The sequence below is a fragment of the Cavia porcellus genome, unplaced genomic scaffold (assembly GCF_034190915.1).
Source record: "Cavia porcellus strain 051 isolate PalLab524CR breed Dunkin Hartley unplaced genomic scaffold, mCavPor4.1 scaffold_13, whole genome shotgun sequence".
Lineage (NCBI taxonomy): Eukaryota > Metazoa > Chordata > Mammalia > Rodentia > Caviidae > Cavia > Cavia porcellus.
The window spans coordinates 64,592,497-64,616,919 of NW_026947496.1; the positions used below are offsets into that span (position 1 = coordinate 64,592,497).

A 24,423-nucleotide genomic window follows, 5' to 3' on the forward strand; every position below is an offset into this window, starting at 1 on the left:
GATGTAATGGATATATTACCATGCTTGTTTCCTTTTAAATATTTTAAATTAGTGATTGGTTTAGCCTTTGGATTCAAAACCCACATATGCCAAATATGTCTTCTCTGAAAGAATGGAAGTCATATGTAACCAGTCACATGCTGTCATGTAAGATGTTGCCTGAAGTTTAGATTTTACATGGGATCAAAATTAAAGATTTTAAAAATATGAATATTGACAAATTTAAGATCAGTGCTAGCCAAAAATTCTATATTTACATATTGAAATAATTTGAAATGATAATTAATTTTATCAATTTAAATATTATCAATTTAAATAAAATATTATCAATTTAAATAAAATAACATTTTAAAATTTGATTAACTGTAAACAGAAAATTAGATTTTTAAATTTAGTAAGGCAATTAATTAAAATTAAAGTTATTGAAAGTTTTTAAAAATTGAAACATTTAAAAAAGTATTAATATTGCTAGATATCAACAGGAATCATGTTTGTACATAAGATTTCACATGCTCAGCTCACTATTACAATCACTATTACTCTAATGTTAGGCCTATTTGTCAATTAATAGAAGTTTCATGGATTTTTTTAGCTTACTGAAGAAATGGATATTTGTTTTGGTTGCTTGAGGTCATCAAAGAAATATCCTTAAACAATTTGGTATATATTAAAATGTAATCTCATTTTGAGTTATGAAGAAAAGCATATTCAAGGTAACAAAAATACGGCAAGAAAATTAAAAAGACAAAAGAATCTTTGTCCTAGAAGAAGGTAAAAATGGGGCACTGTATTTGGACAAATGACTGTATATAACTTTGGTATTGGACAAAGGGCAATCTAATTTAAAATTTCAAATTCCTATTTCTTTGTAATATAACACTCAAGATAACAGGAAAACAGACTAATAATGCAACTGCTGATGAGAAAGCTAAGAGTCAAATTTTATTTATTTACTCCAGAACTGTTTTCTTCTAATCTTAAGACTCTAGTGAATAGATAGGTACATATTGACAGTGTCTGAAAAGCAAATGTGATACTGGGTTCTGAGCTTGTCTATTTGTAATTTCTTCACCTTTAAGAGCTTGCTTTTAGTCTGTGATAAAAGCCAGGAATTTATATGAGATTATTTAAAAGACTTCTTTGAGGTCTCAGGAAGGAATTATTATTCAGACAACTGAAACAAAAGAGTTAACTTTCTGGATGACTAGTACTTTTCATCATCCCTGGTTTAAAGTAGTTTAAGGATTTAAGAAACACTTTCAAGTAATAAAGCTATTTAGACATTTTAAATCTACATTTAACAACTATCAGCTTTTATCTACTGAGGAAGCACTTTCTGTGGGAACTGAACATTATAAAAATTACTGGAGAGAGATTTTATTCAAGTTTATCTAGTCCAGATGAGAAAGTGATATTTCAAGTGAAAGCTGAATAATAATGTTTTATTCTTAATGACTAAAAAGAAAGATTAGAGACAGATTATTAATGTAAACCACAGAGATTACACAAAAAGAAAATTTGAAAGGTTGGTGCCTGGTTGTTGTATAATATATTTGCTCAAGGTACACAATTTTGTTGCATTTGTGTGCTGATCCTCCTCCTTGAAAGTAAAGCAGCTGTCACAGTGAGTTAAATGACGTTCATTGAAAAGAATCTCTGATTTCTGGCTGATGTATATGCTGAGCTTCAAGGTTAAAAACTCAAAGGAACAATGCTTTCATGGAATTTTATTTCATAACTTTACATAAAGACTTTTTTCCATCCAGAAAAGTAAGTGATTTGTAAGAGAACTTGCAAAAAATCTTGATAAATAATACGGTATCAAATCAGTTAAAGATGAAGACATCTTTACAGTGATGTCACACACTTTTTATTTTATTAGCACGAGAACAGTTGTATCTGCTGATTGCAAAGTTCAGATCTGTGGTAAATTAATTACTTGCAATAATTTACTGAATAGTAAATTTACTATTTTTAAAAAAATCACACCAACTTTGTTTTATTTTCTCAGATATTTTTTAACAGACAGAAGAAATTCAATGCACTGATTATGCTGTTTACAAAACAAGATTAGTTTTAGTCAAAGATTTGCTTATTGTAAGTAATTCAACACATTCTACTTAATGGCAAGTAAGTAAAGGAAGCAGCTACTGGCAGAGTCAGTGACATCACTACATCTAGTAGTGTCAATATCTTTCTACTACTATTTTCATTTAAAGAATTTAGTTTTACTGGGCACAGCATGGGTAGACAAACTCTTTCATAGTTTGAATTATTTGTTGTTATTGTTTTTGTTTGTTTTTTATATAGTACTGAGATCCCACAATATTGCAGATGATAAACAAACACTGAGCCACTTAGCTATGCCTTCAGTTCTGCTTTCCATCATTTTTAGTTATCACGAAAATCAAAACAGAAAAAATTTTTAAAAAAATCTATTCAAAGGCATAACGTACAGGCACTGCTCTCCAGATGTGCATCACCACTAGCTGTACAGTGGAGCTGAATTCTGCCCAGCCCAGAAACCCTCACAATTCATCAGGGGGATTCTCAGCCAGCCTCACTGGTCACAGAGGTACCAAGCCCAGTCCAGAACTCCAAAGATTCCCATCAAGGAGCTACAATAGGTCTTGAAGAATTTGAGCTCTGCCAATCAGTGTAATGGCCCCAGCTCCATAGTTCAGCAGTGTAGCCCAGCTAGTCCTGCAGACAGTCCCCAGTGTTCCAAACTCTGCCCCACCAGGAGCAAGGCCCTGGCACCTTATGTCAGGGACATGCTCTAGCTAGCTGTACAATCCAGAGGCTCTGAAGTCCTCCCAGCCAGAGACAAAGACCAGGCAGTGCCATACTCAGGGTCATGCTTCATTTAGCTAGTTGGGTCCCAGAGGTTTTGAACTCCACCCAGCCAGGTGCTAGATCCTAGTAACAACTGAGGGTGCATCCCTACTAACCATCTAGGTGCCAGAGGTTCTAAACTTGACTCAAACAGGTTGTAGGAACTAGAAACATACTCCTGGATTCTGTCCCTGCTATCAGCAAGAGGATCCAACCACTGCCTCACAGGCCACAGAGCACAAGGATCGGGCACCACAGGTCAAGAGTGCACCCAGCCTAGCCACAGGGATATCAGAGAACTGAAACTCTGCCCAGTGCAGTGCTCCAACACAATCCATAAGGAGAATACCTGACCAGCCATATGGGTCCCAGTGGAAAATGACAAAGCAAAACAGCAAGAGGGAGTCTCAGTCCTCCAGCCCACTAAGAACAAATCCAAGAGACACTAAAATGGAAGACAGTGCAAACGGTACTACTGAACTTTCATAAATGATAGCAAATTAAGAAAAGAAACAATTCCATGAAGCTATAAAGGAAATCAAGTCATAAATAATCTCTTATATAAAAAATGAAATGACTAACATGAAAGAAATGCTGTGTATGTCAAAATAACATCTAAATAAAAAAAAGAGAAGAACATATGAAAATGATGAAAACCTTGAATGAACAATATAAGACAGAATTAGAATGTGTGAAACAGATACAAAGGGATATTCAAGAAATTAAAAATTCAATTGAAAGCTGGCAACACAATTTGAATGAGGATGAAGATAGGCTCTCAGACTTTGAAGAAAGAATGGATGATTACAACCATAAGAATGCTTAAAATAACAAGGAACCAGGAAAAAATTCAACAGTTGCAAGGTGATGCAAAGAGAAACAATATAAGATTGATAGATGTCAGTGAAAATGCCAAGGTTAACAAAAATGACCTGTGAAAACTATTTGCAGAAACCATAATAGAAAATTCGCCAAACACATGAAGAGAATCTGATATGCAGATAAGTGAGACATACCCCAATTAACCATAACCAAAATAAATCTTTACACAGACATATAATTAAGGTATCAGAAATTCAACACAAGAAAAAAAATACTAAAAGCTGTCAGAGAAAAGCAACAGATCATCTATGAAGGAAACCCTACTAGAATCATGACAGATTTCTCTACTCAAACCTTCAAGTCAAGAAGAGCTTGGAGTGAAGTATTTCAGGTCCTGAACGAAAACAACATTTAACCTAGATTAATGTATCACACAAAACTATCTTTGAAAATAGATGGAGAACCCAAGGGAGCATGACTAGGTGGGCCTAACTGGGCCATGCCGCAGTGAACTTCAAGGAGCTGGTTGGTTCAGTCTTGGGCCTAGAGCATGTGCAAGTTGAAACCCAGCACACAGGGAAGACTTGGAACATGTCTCCCAGGTGGTAAGACCATGCTCCATGTCTGAAATCAGCTAAGGACACACAGGGCATCCAAGGAGACCTTACTGGGCCACCTTTAGTGGACTCCAAACAGCTGGAAGGGTCTTAAATTCAGCCCATGCCCCAGACTGCCTGCATGTTGAAACCCAGGTCATAAGGAAGCCTTGGAACTTTGCTCCAAGATGGCAAGCTATGCCTCATCTCTGAAATCACCCAAAGATGCCCAGGAGGTCCAAGCGGGCCTAACTATGTCACAAGCAGCTGTCAGGAACCTAATTTGAGTCCCAGTCCCAGAGAATGTACAGGTTGAACCCAGCACAGAGGGAAGACTCATGAAATGATAACAACTGAACTAAAGGAACAACTCCTGAACCTATAAAAGAACTCAAATCAGAAATAATCTCCCAGATAAAAGAAGAAATGATAAATGTAATGAAAGGAATACTAACACATCTAAAAAAGACATAGTTAAAATATTAGAGGAACAAGGCAAAAAGGTGGAAACAATACAAGAAAAAAACAGAATGCATGAAGCAGATTCAAAGAGCTATAGGGGAAATCAAAAATTCCATCTAAAGTTGGCAAAACTTCCTCAATGAAAATGAAGACAGAATTTCAGACCTTGAAGATAAGGACATGAAAGGAAAGAACATGAAAGGAAATATCTTTTAAATAATGAACATGAAAGGAAAGATCTTTTAAAAATAAAAAGGAACCAGGAAATAACAATTCAACAGTTGCAAGATGATGCAAAGAAAAACAACATAAAATTGACAGGTATAAAGGAAAAGTAAGGTGACAACACAAATGATAGCAAGAGGCTATTTACAAAATAGCTGAAAATGTCCCAAACATGGAATGGAAACTGACATACAGATCAGTGAAGCATAGAGAACTCCAAATAACCATAACCAAAATAAAACTACAACCAGGCATATAATAATCAACATAAGAACAGAATATTAAAAGCTGCTAGAGAGAAAAGACAGATCATCTATAAAGGAAAGCCTATGAGAATCACAGCAGATTTCTCAACACAAACAATAAAATCAAGAATGTGGAGTGAAGCATTTCAGATCCTAAAGGAAAGCAACTTCCAACCCAGAATGATGAACCCTGAAAATCTGTCCTTCAAAAAGGATGGAGAAATAAGATACTTCCATGAAAAAGAACAGCTGAAGAACTTTATGATCACCAAGCCAATCCTGCAAAGAATACTGAAAGACATTCTAGACAGACATAGGCAAAAACCACTAAGCAAGGCAAATGATTAAACAGAATGGAAAGGCAAAAAAAATCAACAGCAGAAAGATAACATGTCAAAAGTAAGCCAATATATAACGGTTAATATTCATGGCTTCAATTCACCAATTAAAGAAACAGACTGGCAGAATGGATCAAGAAACAATATGCTATATACAGAACCATATGCTATATACAGAAAACCAGTCTGAGGGAAAAAGAAGCTCATGGACTGAAAGTCAAAAGATAGACAACAATATTTGGTGCAACAGGAACCCCCAAAAGAGCAGGGATAACTATTCTGTTTCAGACAATGTGAACTTAAAATCAAGAATGATTCAAAGAGATAAAGAAGGCCACTATATAATAGTTAGGGGAAAACTTCAAGAGAAAGAGATAATAATCTTAAACATATGTGCAGTAAATTTGGGAGCACCCAGCTATACAAAACAAATATTAACAGAAATGAAAAATCAAATAAGCAATACCACAATTATAACAGGAGAACTTAACACTCCATTGACACAAAGGGACAGAAAATCAGCAAAGAAATAATAGAACTGAGTCACACCTGTGAACAAATGGACTTAGTAGATGTATATAGAATGTTCCACCCAAAAACATCAGAATATACATTCTCAGGAGCACGTGGACATTCTCTAAAATAGACCATATACCAGTCCACAGAAAATACTTAAGTAAATGCAAAAGAGTTGAAATTAGCCCATGCATGTTATCAGATTATAGTGCTATAAAACTAGCAGTTAATAACAAAAGAAACTGCACAAACACATGGAAATTGAACAATATACTCCTGTGGCAATCAGTGGGTCACTGAGCAAATTAAAGAAGAAATTAAACAATATTTGCAGGCAAACAAAAATACAAATGCATCTTACTGGAACTTGTGGGATGCAAAGAAAACAGTCCTCAGAGGAAAATTTATTGTGGTGAACTCCCATATCAGGAAAACTGAATGGACATAAATAAACAACCTGATGCTACACTTTAAACATCTAGAAAAAGAAGAGCAAGTCAAGCCCAAAGCACAAAAAAAGGCAGGAAATTATGAAGGTCAGAGCAGAAATCAACACAATAGAGACCAAAAAACAATTCAAAGAATCAAAGAAACAAAAGTTGATTCTTTGAAATAATAACTAAAATTGACAGGCCTCTAGCCAGCCTTATTTTAAAAGGGAAGAAAAAACTCAAATTTGTGCAATGAGGAATGCAAAGGGTAAAATCACTACAGACCCTGTAAAAATACAAATCATCAATAGCTATTTCAAAAATTTCTACTCTCATAGGCTTGATAACACAGAAGAAATGGACAGATTTCTAGAAACATATGAATTACCAAAGATGGGTCAAGGAGATGTAAAACTGTTGAATTGAAAATATAATTTAATCCCTACCAACAAAGGAAAGCCCAGGTTTAGATGGATTCACTGCAGAATTCTACATGCAATTCAAAGAAGATTTAATGCCAACACTCCTCAAACTCTACAACAAAATTGAAAGAGAAACAATTCTCCCTGACTCGTTCCTGGGAGCAAGCATTACTCTAATACCAAAACCTGAGAAAGAACCAACCAAAAAAGAGAACTACGGGCCAATCTCCCTAATGAACATAAATGCAAAAATCCTCAATAAAATATTTGCAAACAGAATGCATCAAATAATCAATAAGATTGTACATCATGATCAATTGGTATTCATCCCAGGAATGCAGGGATGGTTCAACATATGCAAATTAATAAACAGAATACACCATATCACCAGAGCCAAGGACAAGAAATACAGTCAACTCAGTATATGAAAAAAAGCTTTCAACAGATTCCAACACACATTCATGATAAAAATCCTACAGAAAATTGGAATAGATTGTCTCCACCTCAATCTGATAAAAGTCATATATGATAAACCAACAGCCAATATCTTACTAAATGAACAAAAACTGAAAAGTTTCAATCTAAAATCTGCAACAAGACAAGGATGTCCATTATCACCACTCTCATTCAACATTAACTGGGAACATTAATCAGAACAATTAAACAAGAAAGAGAAATAAAAGAGTAAGAGTAGGAAAGAAGTTAAATTATCAGTATTTTCAGATGATATGATACTCTATAAAGAAGATCTGCAAAACTTCATTGAAAGTTTCCTCAACATAATGACCAAATTAAGTAATGGAGCTGGATACAAGATCAACACTCAAAAATCAATAACATTCCTGTACACAAATAAAGAACTCACCCACCCTGCATTATATCATCAAAAAAAAAAAAAAAAAGAGAGAGAGAGAGAAATACTTAGGAATCAATTTTACAAAGGAAATAAAAACTCTATACAGTGAAAACTACATGAAATTGAAAAATGAAACTGAAGCGGATTTCAAAACATGGAAAGACATCCATGTTCATGAAGAGGAAGAACAAACATTGTGAAAATGGTCCTCCCTCAAGGAGCAAAGATAGCAGATAGATAACAACTGGCTACATAGGTAGTCAACTTAGAATTCAATATAATACAGAGTTGGGATAGTCAACTTAGAATTCAATGTAATACAGAGTTGGGAGCCCCAAAAGAGGGAGTTGAATTCTCTTGTCCCAAGAAGAAATTAAGGTGGCTTGCCGACCATTTGACGTCCTGCCGTGACTTGCCAAAATCTCACCGCAGCTTGCTGAGGTCCCACCGTGACTTGCTGAGCCGTCTAAGGTCCTGCTGCTTCAATTCATTTGAGGCACGGTTACATTGAGTTCAGGAGTCAGTGAGTCAAATGGAGAGCTGAGTTGGCAGGGTGCCTACAATGACCTGTGGTGAGTGTCAGGAGTGGAGTCATTCTATAAATAAGAGGGCTCTGGCGGATGACATTCTGGGACCAGGCAAGACTGGCAAGTAAAGGGACAGCAGTGACTTCAGTAAATCATTCCCTTCCTGAATGGGTTGATGGAGTGAGCTAGGTCTAGGTCACGTGACCTGGCTGAGATTCAATAGATTATCTGAAATCAAGTCCCTACAGCAGTGGCACATGCTAAACTACACTAACACAGTGAAACCTCAGAAGTTTGCTGGATCAGGAGGGGAGGCAAAACAAAATAATACAGTGCAGGCCATAGCAGCTTGACTGACCCAGAGGGAAAGCAGCGCAAAGTAATACAGTGCAGGCGACAGCAGTTTGACTGACCCAGAGGGGAGGGGCCAGCATACATTGTCCCTGTTTGCAACACACTAGCACATGGCAGTGGGAAGGGTAATCTAGGCAGCATGTTTCAGAAGAATTGTAACCAACAAAGGAAGAAACTGGGGCCTCCTGGAAGAATCAAAAAAGATGGGAAGAGGAAGCAACAAGAAAAAGTCCTCAGATCCCAACCGTAGGACAGGTTAATACAAAGGAGAATGAGAACAGCAAACATGCAATATCAGACACAGCACCAGTGGACATAAAGAGACATATTCGAGACCCCATAGATGAGTTCAAAAGTGAAATATCTAGCCAAATAAAGCAAGATATAAAAAGATTAATAAAAGAGATACTAAGCACCCCTCAAGCAGACACAGAAGGAAGAAAGGAGGAACTCAAAGGATTAAACCATTTGATGAAGAATATAAAAAACATAGAATACATGAAGCAGATTCAAAGAGATCACCAGGAAATTAAAAACTCTATAGAAAGATGGCAAATCAGCTTGAAAGAACCTAAGGACAGATTATCCAAACTGGAAGACAATTTTGCAATGTGGGAGTATGAAAGGGAAACCTTTTAAAAATAACAAGGAAACAAGCAGTAACAATACAAAAGCTAGAAGTTCACAAAAGGATCCATAACTTAAGAATAAAGAATGTGAATGAAGAATCTGGGGTACAAACAAAGGAACTACAAAGGTTATTTTCAGAAATAATTAAGGAAAACTTCCTAAACATAGGAAAAGGAAATGATATTCTGATATATGAGGCATACAGAACTCTATCACCTACAACCAAAACATAGCTATACCCAGGCATAAAATAATCAAGATTCCAGAAATTCAATATAAGAACAGAATATTAAAAGCTGTTAGAGACAAGAAACAAATCACCTATAAAGGAAGGCCCATCAGAATTACGGCAGACTTCTCGACACAAACCATCAAGTCAAGAATTGCCTGGAGTGATATATTCCAAGCCCTGAAAGAAAATAACCTCCATCCCAGAATGATATACCCTGCTAAGCTGTCTCTAGAAATTAATGGAGAAACAAGATTCTTCCAAGACAAAGAGGAACTTGGGAAATTTGCAACCACTAATCCAACTCTACAGAGAATACTGCAGGGCATTCTCAAGAGAGAAAAGTACTAGGATTACAGGAACAGTGGCATAGAGTCCTCAGTGAATGGATCAGAAAACAGAATGATGAAGATAAGCAGACAACTGATGGCAAAAAAAAAAAGATAACAGGAATGAGGCAGAGAAGATTTTATTCTAAACTGATATGATTGGTAGTATCAAGTCTGAGAGTATACTGAAGATGACAAGATTCTATCATACACATTCTGGTTTGATAACTGCTGGTTTTTGAAGTTCTATACTATATACAAAGTTGTGTTTTTATTAATACTGTTATGTGCTGATAGGTTCTATTTATACTATGTCTGATGATATAGCCAATTCTATTGGAGATAACAAGAGACAACACAGGAACCATGGTTGAACTCTTTGTACAATGGTCTTATACATATTTATTTCATTTAATGTATTTATAAGAATATGTTTTGTTTTGCCTTGATTTGTTTTATTTCTCCTTCTAATATAGAAAGCTTAGAAATACATGTTAAGATTCATGCAAGTGTAGAATCTATAAAAAGTTTATGAGAACTGATCTTAGGACACATGATGAAATGAACAAATACACTGGAAAAAAAAGAGATACTAAAATACCCAGTGCTGATCCTGGAGTGTCATATGTGAAACCCAGAAATAGTATTATTCTTTGCTCAGAGTGATATTAGCCTGCTTGGATTTATTCAATCTCAACATAATTGGAGATATGGATAACTGCATGTATGTTTAAGTGTGTAGGATTGATAACCATATTTCTAGGTTTTTGTTGGATAGTTGAACAGAGCTAGTTGCAATCTCCAACTAGTTAAATTAAATTTAATTAAACTAATTAAATCTAAATCAACTAGTTTTAATCCCCACTTTATTTGCTTCACTTTAGTATCTTGAATAACTGTAAGAAGACAATCTGTAATCATCAACTAGGGATTTCTTACTGGTTATTTTTTTCTTTGAAATTATGTATTATTTTACCTGTTTTCTGCTTTGTTTAGTCTTTCTTGAAATTAAATTTTAACAAAAAGACACTACATGTGCTAATCAATGAGTGTCGTGATGTGAAATCCAGCAATACTATTATTCTTTGTTCAGAATGTTTTTAACCTGCTTTAGTTTGTTTAATCTAAATATAAATGGAGGTATGAATATTTGCATGTATGTTTAAGTGTATAAGATTGACAACCATGTTACTAAGTTTTTGCTGGACAGTTGAACAGAACTGTTTGCAGTCTTGCTGTTTGAATTCCCACTTTACATGTTCCATTTTTTTTTTTTATCTTGAACAACTATTTGTAAAATGACAATATGTACACATCAGCTAGTGGTTTTTTACTGTTTATTTTTTTCTCTGAATGTATGTATTGTTTCTGCCTATTTTCTCTTTTGTTTAGTCTTTCTTTAAATAAAATTTAAGAAAAGAAAGAAAATGGTCCTCCCAAAATTGTTATTCAGATTTAGCACAATTGCAATCAAAATACTGTTTGCATACCACACAGATCTAGAGAAATCATCCCTAAAATTCATCTGGAAAGAGAAGAACTAGAATAGCAAAGGCAATTATGGGCAACAAAACTAAAGCAGGAGGCATCACAATCCCTGACTTGAAATTATATTACAAAGATACTATGATAAAATCAGCACACTACTGAAATAAAAACAGACCTGAATATTAATGGAGTAGATTAGAAAATATGGTCACAACTATAAACACACTCAGCTACCTCATATTTGACAAAGGGACTGAACATATTCACTAGAAGCAATATAGCTTCTTTAATAAGTGGTGCTGGAAAAACTGGCTCTCCATATGCCAAAAACTAAATCTAGATCCATGTCTATCCACCATGCACTAAACTAAAGTCAAAGTGAATCAAATATCTAAATATTAAAACAGGAACAGTAAATCCCCTGGAAGACAAAGTAGGTAGAAATCTTGATTACATAGGAATAGGAAGAGAATTCACGAACAAAAATCAAACTGCAAAGGAAACATTTCTTAAAATCAGCAACTGGAAACTTGTCTTATTAAAAAGTTTTTGCATGTCAAAGTAAATCCTCAACAGAATGAAAAGAAAACCCATGCAATTGGGAAAATATCTTAGCAAACCATCCCTCAGACAAAGGACTTCTATCTAGAACTTATAAAGACTTAAAATTTAGCCTCTCAAAATTCAAGGACATAGTCCAAAAATGAGTATCATAGATGAACACACTTCTCTGATAAAGAAATACAAATGTCCAATAAATATATGAAAAAGTTCAACATCAATTGTCATTCATGAAATGCAAATTAAAACCATACTGAGGTTGATTTGATTTCACTTCATAAAGAATGGCCATGATTAAGAAGTTAACCAACAACAAATGTGCAGGGGTTGTGGGGAAAAAGGAACTCTTTTCCACTCATGGTGGGAGTATAGATGGGTGCAACCACCATGGAAATCAATGTGGACATTCCTCACAAAGCTGGGATTGGAGGTCTCATTTGACCCAACTATTCCACCTCTGAGCATTTTCCTAGAAGAATTGAAAACATCAAGTTGATCCCATTCAAAACAGTGATGTATGTGCACCCATGTTTATAGCAGCACAATTTGTAGTAGCCAAATCTTGGAAATAGCCCAAGTGCTCTTTAATCAAGGAATGGATAAAAAAGAAGTGGTATTTTTATAAAGTGGAGTACTACTCAGCTATAAAGATTGCACTGATACTTTTATTAGTAAATGGATGTGACATGAGACCATACTCAAAGTGAAATGAATCAAACTCATTTGTGTAAATACTGTATTGTCTCCCTAGTATAAGAAACTGAAAAGTTATGTTTGTTGCAAAATCTACAGTGAATACTATATAAGGGTAAGAAACTGTTCAAAGAGAAAAAGTAATTGGAATAAGGGAAAGGAGAAAAGAAGGAAGAGAAAACTCTATGAATTTGTGTGTGTGTATATGATACATATGATATATATATGTATATATATGATATACATATATATATATGTATATGTATGATAGCTAAATTAATGATACTACTATTTGTATTAGTTTTGGGGAAAGAACACTTAATACTCATATGTTTAGATCAATTTTACATGCCTATATCTGTTAATCTAAGTAACCCTCTTGAAAGTAACAATATGCAATATGGTAACTTTGTTAAATTCCTATCATCTTGTTTTGTAAACCTATACTGTTACTGTTTTTGGTTTCTTGTTGTTGTTTGTCTACCTGTATGCTTTTTGTTTTTCTCTTCTGTTTCTTTTTAATCTTAAATTAAAAAAAATTAAAATGACAGTTAACTCAATGATCCCATTATCCCTTAGTGTTGTCCAGACACTGAGCAGGCTGCAGGCGTCCTGAAGACCTGGACTTCAGACCATGTCTGTGAGCACCTGTGGGAAATGGCTCCAACAACTGTAATGCAGAAATGCCCAAACCCTATGAAACTGTATGGTTTGAGTTGATGTGCTGGACAGATATATCAATGTCTCTGGAAAGTTGCAACAGACTTCTATGCACAGAGTGGGGACTGCCTTCCATATGAAGACTGGTATGGGAGCAGCAAAAAATAAAACATACATGCAAGGACATCCGGTAGTTGATCCCATAGAGAAAGCAATGGGGCTTAAAACTACTAATATTTCATTTACAAATATGGTCTCAATAGATGAGAGACTTACATACAAATTACATTCTCAGGATGCAGAAAAAAATGTTTTGACTCAGTTTGTTGAAATCACAGCAAAGAGTGTCAGCCTTGTCAGTTGTCTTGAAGGACTGGTGACAACAATGACATTTTCAAATGTTAATAAAGGCCACATAGCAATGGATTGAGTAATACATACATTAAATGCTGAGATGGAAGAATTGGTAGCTTCATCAAAAGAAAGTGCAAGGACACCAATGAAGGGAGCGGTTTTGAATAGCTGCTGCTGCCCTGCCCCTCCTGCCTGAGGGCATTTTGTGGTCAGCCTACATTTCCCATGATCCTCCCCTTGCCTGCAATGCACATGACAAGCAAACTTCCTGTTTCAGCCTGCCTACATTACCAATAATCCTCTCCTGCTTACATCATATAACCGAATGTGACGATGACCTATCAGATTAAGCCTTCTTCCTGCCTATGGCCCACCCCCACCCTATATAAGTTGTAGCCATTTTAAAAATAAACGAGACTCGATTGGAATCTCATCCTATCTCCATCTCTCTTTTCTCTTGCCCTGCCCCCATCCCCGATCCCCTCTCCAGGTGAGACCCACAAACTGGTCCACAGGCCGGATCACACCAATAGTGGTGGCAGCAGAGAAATGATAAAGTTGGTAGACAATATCAGGTTCTCCAAGCCAATGTATTTGTTATTTTTAAAAATGCTGTATTTTCAGAATTTTTTAATGACCTGGAGGGAGGTATGTGATTTTCATCAAAACAAAAAAGATGCAGAGGTGTTCTAAATCACAGGAGTCATCTGGGTTTAATGCAGCTTGAAATGACTAATTCCAAAATTGACATGAAAATGTAGACTTTAAAAATAATACTGGGGCAAATGGTTTTGCATTGAGTCTTCTTCACATAGAATATTAAAGCTTTTTAGGCAATCAAGCTTTACCTGGCTTTGGACCAAACTAATAGCAAAACAGAGACAACCCTTAAGTTCACACAGCTGCCTGGCTGAGGCAAATCAGACCAGTGTGTATGAAAGGAGAAACTTTAAAAGGAAAAACTGTGTAGTAGTAAAAGAAATTAATTTGTATAAAATAACTTGCTCCACTAAAAGCACAGTGTCTTGATTTAATACTTAAATGTTCTTGTTGGAATGAAAATTATCACTAAAGAAATATATGACCATAACAGAAATATTATTTTATTGTATTAAAGAGTATTGTATTGTTTGCCAAAATTTGTAACTTATAAAAGGTGTTTCTTTCTTTGAATTTTAACTTTTGTACAAGCTATTTTGAGGGCTGGTTGTGATAACTGAAAAATAAAGTCATTGTCTAAAAAAAATGTATTCCAATAAGGCTAAAATAGGAGAAAAATATATTTTAACTTGTCTTATAAAAATATAACCAGTCCTAGAAGGCTTGTATCTTCTTTTGTTCAAATCCTTACCCTTTAATGAATTTTTCTCATACTCTTCAGTCCTGGTACCATGTGATAACTTGCCCAGAAATACTTCTTATGGAATTTGTCCTTACATGGAAACAATTTGGCAGTATTTGCAGTGTTTGGGAAAAGGTCTTTTCTGAGATGTACAAAGAGGCAAATGTGTGCGGATCACTGATTAGACAAGGCAAACAGGAGATGAATATATGAGGGAAGAAGTAGGACTCAGCATCAATCAAAGAAAATCTTTTGACCTGCCTTACACTCCAGTAGAAAAAGACAGATTGGGATTTTATGGCAAAACATGGTCAAAGAGTCCTATATAAATTGCAGGTACAGCAATGCCTATTGACCTCTTATGATGACATTGGCAAACTGTGAAATGCTTTCACATTCCAACTCTGTGACAACTTTGATATTTCTTGTGTTTCTTGGATGCTTTAAAGGTTCTACAGAAATGAAAAAGCACAGTTTGAGGACCAGATAAATTAAAAGTGTTCCATTTTGAATCAAAATGTGCAACTGGAAAAAATTTAGAAAAAGCAAACTTTTTAAAAGAGTTCATTATAAACATAAAATGCTAAATGGAATTCCATTATTAATAGAAATAGTAAGAGTCTCCCATCCATTATTTAATTTTTAGCTGGAATTTTTTCATCCATTCTTTCTTTTTTGGCATCTTCATTTTACAAAACTGTAAATTGAGATTTGAGGAAGCTAGTCCAATCCTTATCCTATATTAGCATTTTACTTTCTGTAATATTTGCAGAAAATGTGCAAATAATCCTAAATTATGGAACTGAGTCAAATTGCACTTAAAACTTTCTATACTATGTATAATAAAAATTTCAAACAGCCTCCGATGAAAAATTGGAAGAAGCTGAGGTGATCAATAAGTATTAGTGTAGAAAATGTCTCTTATTCAGATGAATCCTAAGATTTGGATAAAATTAAAAGTTAATCTTAAAGTTTCTTTTCTTTTTACTGTGAAGCAAATGCAGTGTCACTATATCAAGTGAATCCTACACTACCACAGATTAGATCATCCTACACAGCATCTAGTATGCTGATTTAATCAATAGGGTGGTTAGCATTGTTATTTGTAGAAAAGATTTAAAATTCCAACTATTTTTATGAATTTTGGGTCAGTGTAATTTGTACTGTAAACCTTTGAAGATGCTTGGTTTTCCCAATTATTTTAAGCACTCATTTTTTGATATGTGCATTTTAAATTATTTTTGAAAGAAACCTGAAACTATTGAAAGTGTTTCTGGGAAGATGCAGATGAAGGTAGCATTGCTTTTGAGACTCTAAATTCTTACATAAAACACACTATCCTAACAAATACCATAAATAAAACAAAAACATTTACAAAGAAAGCAAATTTAAAAAATTCAAAACTTCTAAAAAACACATGGTTAAAAGCAACTACCATTTCCCCCAGAGCTACATGGTAGGGAGGAGCAGCTAGAAAGGATGGAGTGACTGGTGGGCTCTAGAGCCTGAGAACAGAGAAATTACAGCCAACCAGGTGGACCACAGCTGTGCAAGATCTGACACTGCGAAGCTTTCATCTCTCCAGTTAAGGGAAATATAAAAAAGGCTGACCAGAGCAGCCTGACAACTTTTCAGACTTAACATACAAGTAAAGAGATGATTTTTGGGTACCAGAGGATTAGAAGGGAGGTTTTGGCAGAGGATAGGAGAAGCTGGTTCATGAGTTCAAAACCAGTTAGATAAGTAGAATATAGGTTTAGGGCTCTGTGGTACAGTAGAGTTAACCATAACTCATTGTACACTTCTAAGCAACTAGACAGGATTTTGAAAATTCCTGAACAAAAAATGATTAGTGTTTGACGTGATGGGTATGCTACCCATATAGTTCTCTTCTGTCAAAATACAGCACTATCCAATAAGTATGTGCAATTAACATAACAGTTAAAATATTTTTCTCAGATTTCCTTCTATTGAAATGTCTCAGACCAAGGAGAAACAGCAAGAGTCGAGTCCATATTGAGCAGGACAAAGACAAGAAAGGAAAGGGTAGAGAACGTCTAATTCAAAAACAGGCAAAAGCAGAGCTAGTGAGATGCCATGTGCTTTGAACAGTGGATACCCACAATAAAAGAGCAAGAGCTCTGTGACATGATACTCTCTCTGAGAGATGCCGCTTCAAAAGGAGAAGGACCACACCTTTCACAGAGAGTTATCTTGAGGTCACATGTCATTCAGAATTATCACAAATAAATATAATGGGAAGCAAAGCAACTTTCTTACAGGGGACAAAACATGCCAGAAATGCAAATACAAAAGAATAACATAAATAAGAACTGCTCTAGATTTCTGTTTTTCAAAAATCATTACTGAAATGGCTGAAGATTTACACAACATATATAGATGTTACTAGCGAATGAGGAGGAGTTTAGAAAAGTGTATGCAAAATCTTTTTGTGTTTCTTATAAAATTAGTGACAATAATATTGATATAATTTTACATAAATGGTTCTGGGTATAACATGGGAAAAGTGACTAATCGTGAGACATACTAGTCTACAATCTTTTTCCAAGTAAACCATTATCTATATGGTTAATATGAAGGGAAACACAGATGTAGGGTGTATGAGGTAGGGTAAAATCCTTTAACATTGTGTTTAAAATTGGAATATTATACAAATTCAATATGAATTTTAAATTTAATATTTTAATATGTGCCACACAAACTAATTTACATATAGTTATGTGATTGTAGTCATTTATATCTTTGTCTGTATATTGCATATCTATATGTGTGCATGTGTATGTGTAACCACCATAAATTGATGACACTGAACATATTGATCCAAACTGTGTTTCTGGAATGCTGTTTACATACTATGAAATCAAGAATTTTTGAGTAAATGACCGATTCAAGGTCTTAAACAGGAAATAAAAAATATGAATGAGGAATCTACGAGAACTAGCTGCAAGGGAATCAGGACTCTGCTTGTAGAGGTATTAGCTGACCAAAATGAGATAATTTGAACTTTAACAGGAGCTTTACGAATCTGTTTGTGATTCATAATTATGTGTGTACATATACATGAATTCACTGGCTTCTTTGAGGAGATTATGTATAATCAATAACTTACCTTGGAAATTGACAAATTTTACCATTTATCCTATCATTTGAACAGAAAAATTACAAATAGTTAACTAATAAAAAAGTACTGATGAAAAATAGAAACCCGGTGCTGGTGTGGCAAACTGTGGCCCTTCCAGGGGGAGAACCAGCAGGAGCTCCTGAGCTCCATGCCATGTTGGAACTTAGGACACTGGGAAGCCAAGCAAGCACCTCCCCTCCCTGGTAAGCAGTGGTGGTCTGGAAAACTGCAACCCTTTCAAGGGGAGAACCAGCAGTGTCTGCTGAGATACACGCCATGTTGGAACTTAGGACACTGGGAAGCAAAGCAAGCACCTCAGCTCCCTGGTAAGCAGCGGTGGCCTGGCAAACTGTGGCCCTTGCAGGGGGAGAATCAGCAGCAGCTCCTGAGATCCAGACCATGTTGGAACTTAGGACACTGGGAAACCAAGCAAACACTTCCCATCACTGGTAAGCAGTGGTGGTCTGGCAACTGCGGCCCTTCCAGGGGGAGAAGCAGCAGCAGCTCCTGAGATCCATGCCATGTTGAAACTTAGGACACTGGGAAGCCAAGGAAGCATCTCCCCTCCCTGGTAAGCAGTGGTGGTCTGGCAAAATGCAGCCCTTCCAGGGGGAGAACCAGCATTTTCTGCTGAGATACACGCCATGTTGGAACTTAGGACACTGGGATGCCAAGCAAGCACCTCCACTCCCTGGTAAACAGCGGTGGTCTGGCAAACTATGGCCCTTGCAGGGGGAGAACCAGCTGCAGCTCCTGAGACCCAGGCCATCTTGGAACTTAGGACACTGGGAAACCAGGCAAGCACCTCCCATCCCTGGTAAGCAGTGGTGGTCTGGCAACTGCGACCCTTCCAGGTGGAGAAGCAGCAGCAGCTCCTGAGATCCATGCCATGTTGGAACTTAGGACACTGGGAAGCCAAGGAAGCATCTCCCCTCCCTGATAAGCAGTGGTGGTGTGGCAAACGGCTGTTCTTCCAGGGGGAGAACCAGAATTTTCTGATGAGATACACGCTATGTTGGAACTTAGGACACTGGGAAGCTAAGCAAGAACCTTCGCTCCCTGTTAAGCAATCGTGGTCTGGCAACTGCGGCCCTTCCAAGGGGAGAACCAGCATTTTCTGCTGAGATACATGCCATGTTGGAACTTAGGACACTGAGAAGCCAAGCAAGCACCTCCCATCCCTGGTAAGCATTGGTGGTCTGGCAAACTGCAGCCCTTCCAGGGGGAGAACCAGAATTTCCTGCTGAGATACACGCCATGTTGGAACTTAGGACACTGGGAAGCCAAGCAAGAACCTTCACTCCCTGTTAAGCAATGGTGGTCTGGCAACTGCGGCCCTTCCAAGGGGAGAACCAGCATTTTCTGCTGAGATACATGAGTTGGAACTTAGGACACTGGGAAGCCAAGGAAGCATCTCCCCTCCCTGGTAAGCAGTGGTGGTCTGGCAAACTGCGGCCCTTCTAGGGGGAAAACCAGCAGCAGCTCCTGAGATCCACGCCACATTGGAACTTAGGACACTGAGAAGCCAAGCAAGCTCCTCCCCTCCCTGGTAAGTAGTGGTGGTCTGGCAAACTGCAGCTTTTCCAGGGGGAGAACCAGCAGCCACTCCTGAGATCCACAACATGTTGGAACTTAGGATGTTGTGAAACCAAACAACCAGCCTGCCACCTTGCTAAGCAATAGTGAACCTACTGATGCTGATGCTCGGCCTAGAGCCAAATATCTCATTCCACTATCCACCTTCTCTCCCACCACCCCCATTGGCCATTAGCAAATGGGAACCAGAAATCTGAGTGTCTCCTGGGAGGTTGACATAGTAAATAAAGGTGACTTCATTCTATCATCTCTTTGAGGGCAAATATTTTTATTACTGTTTTGGTCTTTTCTGATTAATGGTACTGCTCTATTCAATATTCTGTTTTAATAAGTTCTATAGTGTCCTATATTTCATCTCATTTTGATATAGATGATTGAAAGAACAACTGTTATAAAGATAACAAAATATGCTGTGATATGTATTACTGTTATCCTGGTAACCTGCTGTGAAGTTCTGTATCAATTTCACTGTACAATCTTAGTTGCTTTATTCTGTCTTGTTCTGTTGTATACTTTCAAAATAAAATTTAAAAAAACAATACGAATTAAAAAAAGAGAAATAGAAACCACTTTGCAGTCTCCAATTAGTTATTAGATTTTGGTTTTCAGAAAAAAGAATAAAATGAAAAAGGGACAATAAAATCTAAATTTTATGACTCAATATTCCATTTAAAATTGATTATGGTTGATGTCTAATCCATATAACAAAACTTTCCCTTTGCAGAGTGTAAACTTTAGTTGTGTTTAGTGAATTCACACAATAGTCAATGATCTTCACCTCCTTCCACCATATTTTATTCCTGATAGGAATCCTGCTGATCATTAACGGTCATTCTGCCTCCCTCCTCCTCAATCATTAGTGACCCCTAATCTGTATTCTGTCTCTAGTTGCTTATGTTGGACATTTCATTTAAATGGAATCATGCAATGATGTGACTTTTGGTTACTAGTTTCCTTCACTTAACAGGATATTTATCCATGTTGTAGCATGTATCAGTACTCATTCCATTGCTGAACAATAGTCCATAGTATATGTATGCCACATTTCGTTTATCCATTTATGGATTTTTGGATACATCAGTCTTATCTTTTTTTTTTTTTATATTGTGGATAGTGTCACTGGACACAGAAATCTGAAGATCAAACACTATTAACTCAAAAGTAACAGTAATGAGTATTTTTATGTCAGTATTTGTGTAGACATGCTTTTAATTCTCTTATGTTCTAAAAGTAGTAATCGAATTACAGAGTCACATGGAAACTGTGGAAATTTTGTTTTCATAGTGGTCTATAATCAAAAAATCAAAGGATTTGAAACTGCTTCCAACCCAGTCACTTGATCCCTTTACTGATTTGCCAGAAAAGTAGGAGGTGGAGGGCCATGTGGATCTGCACCGTGACTGAACAGTCGGCATAATCACCACTAAGAAAATATGATCATTAAATGAATTAAATCCTTTAACAGATAAATTATAAGGGAAAAGGGTGGGAAAGGAATGTATATATCAAATGAGATTTTTAAAATGTGCTCCAAGGGAGGGATTGGGAGAAGCAAAGTACACTGGCATGCTTAGAGATGATAAAGAAAGTAGAAGCATAGTCAGACAAATTGACGTACTCTGGAAATTATTTTTTCTTATCAAAAAATAGGTCTGAATAAATTTTAGAAAAGTTTAACAAGGTGAAGATTTAAATTTTACTCGTATTTCATTTATGCATTGTGGTGCTTAGTTATTTACCTGGAGAATGTCTGAGACCAGCTGTTTAATTTTCTCTTATTTGTGTGTTTTCTTATATTTTCATGTAATTCAAATAACCCTTTTAAATATTATAGGGCAATTACAATTTTAATGCATAATTTAGAGGAAGGCACAGAGATCTCCTATGCATCCCCTGCCACCACACATGGATAGCCATCCCCCATTATCAGTATTCCTGTTCCCTGAGTAGTACATTTGTTAAAATGAATGAACCCACTTACACATCATTGCTCTCCAAAATCCATAGTTTATGTTAGGATTCACTCTTGGCACTCTATTTCTGCGTATTTCATTAAATATAGAATGACATGTATCTACCATTGTAGTATCATACAGAATACTGTACAGTGGACCTTGGCTCACCAATGCTTCTGTTCACAAACCATTTGGTTCACAAAGGCACTCAGCCAAATTTTGCTTACATTTGCAAACTCCTCACTGGGTGATAAATGACCACACAAACACAAATGCAGCCATCTTTCTCAAAATCATAAAACAAACCAAGTTCATAAAGTGAAATACCACTGTAGTTCCACTGTCCTAGAAATCATCTATGTTCTACTTGTTCATCTCTCCCCTTATGTAACCCTGTCTCAATCAGTGATCTCTTTACTGTGTCTACCATTACATGCTTGGAATTATATAGCCTGGAGTCTTTTTCTATTGTCTTCTCTCTCTGTATAATATTTATTTCTTCAATCTGTTCATATTTTGATAGTTCATTAGGTAGCCAAATTTTCTAAACTTACTTGTAGTATCTCTACTCATTCTACTTTCATAAACAGTAACATGACCTAATTTGTAGAAATAAAAATATTTCCCTCTAGGTTTATTCTGTACAGCCTCAAACCATCAATAATGACAGAATGTCACAAAGTCAACTTAAATGTAATGATCTATGTAGAGGGAACAAAGCAGGATTTAAGATGAATGTTGTGTTTTTTTAAATAAAGGAAATTCCATTCATATCTCTATTTTGAAATCATCAATGCAAATGAAAAAAATTGAAAAGATTATGTATCCTACAAAGAATTTTAGAATTTCCAGATTTTTAAAGCCTTGCTTTAACTCAGAAAAATTTTATTTTCTTTTAGAAAACAATACTTGACCAGATACTTCTCATTCTAAGCTATGCACTGATGCTGTTCCCTCTAAGCCAGTTTTCTCAGTGACAGCTGGAGAGAAAGCATGCAAATTCATCACATTTTGGCTGCTTCCATTCATGAGGAGTGTAAGTGAGACACATCAGAGAACTCTTTCCCAAATCTCAGTGACTGGCAAGTGGCAGTATACTGTATTTTTCAAATCAAGTTATGTGGTCAGAAATGTTAGTTATTGAGACAAGCCTGGTAGCTTTTCTTTGTTTGTTTTCAAATTAAGAATTATCATACACTATAGTACAATAGAAGATGCTTTTCCCCTGCCCTCAATGTGGGGCACATTTCCTTAGTTAAAGTGAGAGAACAGAGATACTGATCAACGTTCATAATCAAACGCATTGGTACCTTCACTGCCACATTGGTTTCTGGAGAATTCAGAAAAATGAGAAACATTCCATCAGGATACTGTTCACAGGATTAGAAATAGAAAGTTTCTGGAAATTACACAGGTCAAATAGCATCCACATAGTAAGTATTTCTATTATTAAATTATGATTGCCTACAGATATTACTAAAAGAGATTTGGACTAAATTCTACAGTTGTTTTGATTCTGCACACTCCATGATCCCTAGTGATAGCAATTCTGAGGTATCTGCATGTCCTAGCTAAGGGTGGCAGGTCTCCACAGGTGGTAGCCCTGATTTTTCATGCTTTCTTTTACCTATGACCTCTCCATTCTGCAATTTAATTTGTTCTTCTGGCCAGGTGGCTAATATAAGGAAGTAAAAAGGATGGTACTTTACTTCTGACTCTGTTTCTCAAGAGGACTTGCTTCCTTCTCATGTGCATCTGTCTTTTGTCACTGCCAACAGAGGTACAGGAGGATGGGAAAAGATGTGGAGCAAAGGACCAAGTGAACACCCAGACACAGGGCCAGTCCTAGCTGTATCAGTGCTGGGTGAAATTGATGAGATGAATACCAAGCTTATCTGAAAGAGGGATGAATACTGTCATGTGCCTCTGGAACTTGGGGTGGTTTATTACACAATGCTAACTGATGTATTATTCTTTCTCAAGCTTGAAGGCCTGAATTCAACGTGCTCTTTTTGCCTGAAATGGTTTTCCTGTGTTCTTACTCCACTTTTTGAGGAATAAAAGCTTTTAAATACCATGCTTCAGCTTAGACATTACTTCTTCCTGAAAACTTTAATGCCCTAAGAGTAGATTGGATGTTCTTCATCTGTTATAATCTTGACCTGTTTTTGTTGCATTCAGCGGTGGTCACTAAGGAAAGGGCTAAGAGTTCCCCATAATGACCTTCTGCCTCTCTTCAGGTCTTTGTCCTCACTCCAGCAAAGAATGAAGAAGTGGGGCTCTTAGCAGAAAACAATAGAGTCAAGACTGGTGTAGCAAGAAGGAAAAGTTTATTTAAAGTGTGGGGAAAGCAGAAGAGTTATCTTACCAGCAGAGTGAGGTACAGGAATGCCCTGGTGAATATGAGATATTTTCTCACTTGTAAGGGCTGACTGTTTAGTTGATTGGTGTTAGTTAGGCCAAATTGACTATTTTGAAGTCAAATCAGGGTCTTCAGCTTTGTTTCTTGGAAGGGGCCGTGGTCAATAGATGATTTCTTAAGCATGTGTAACATTTTTATAAGAATACAGTAGGGTACATTTTTTTCAAGCATGTGTTACACAGATAAGCATGTGATAATTTTACACTTGTGAGTCATAACTAAGGATGTGATGATGTTAGCTGCAGATAAGCATGTGATAATTCTATAATGTTAGTCATTAGATATGCCCTGTGTTTTGTCTATGTCCCTCTGCTCCTATATCACTAACATAAGCTATTGAGATAATAAAGCAGGCAGTTGAATTAGGTGACATGGGTTTAATGTTTTAAGACA

At 36.2% G+C, this 24,423-nt stretch overlaps 1 pseudogene; it reads left to right on the forward strand.

The window, feature by feature from the left end:
• The first annotated feature begins 4,441 nt into the window (after window positions 1-4,441).
• Window positions 4,442-24,040, forward strand: LOC100714688 (PRELI domain containing protein 3B-like; annotated as a pseudogene).
• Window positions 24,041-24,423: the final 383 nt, after the last annotated feature.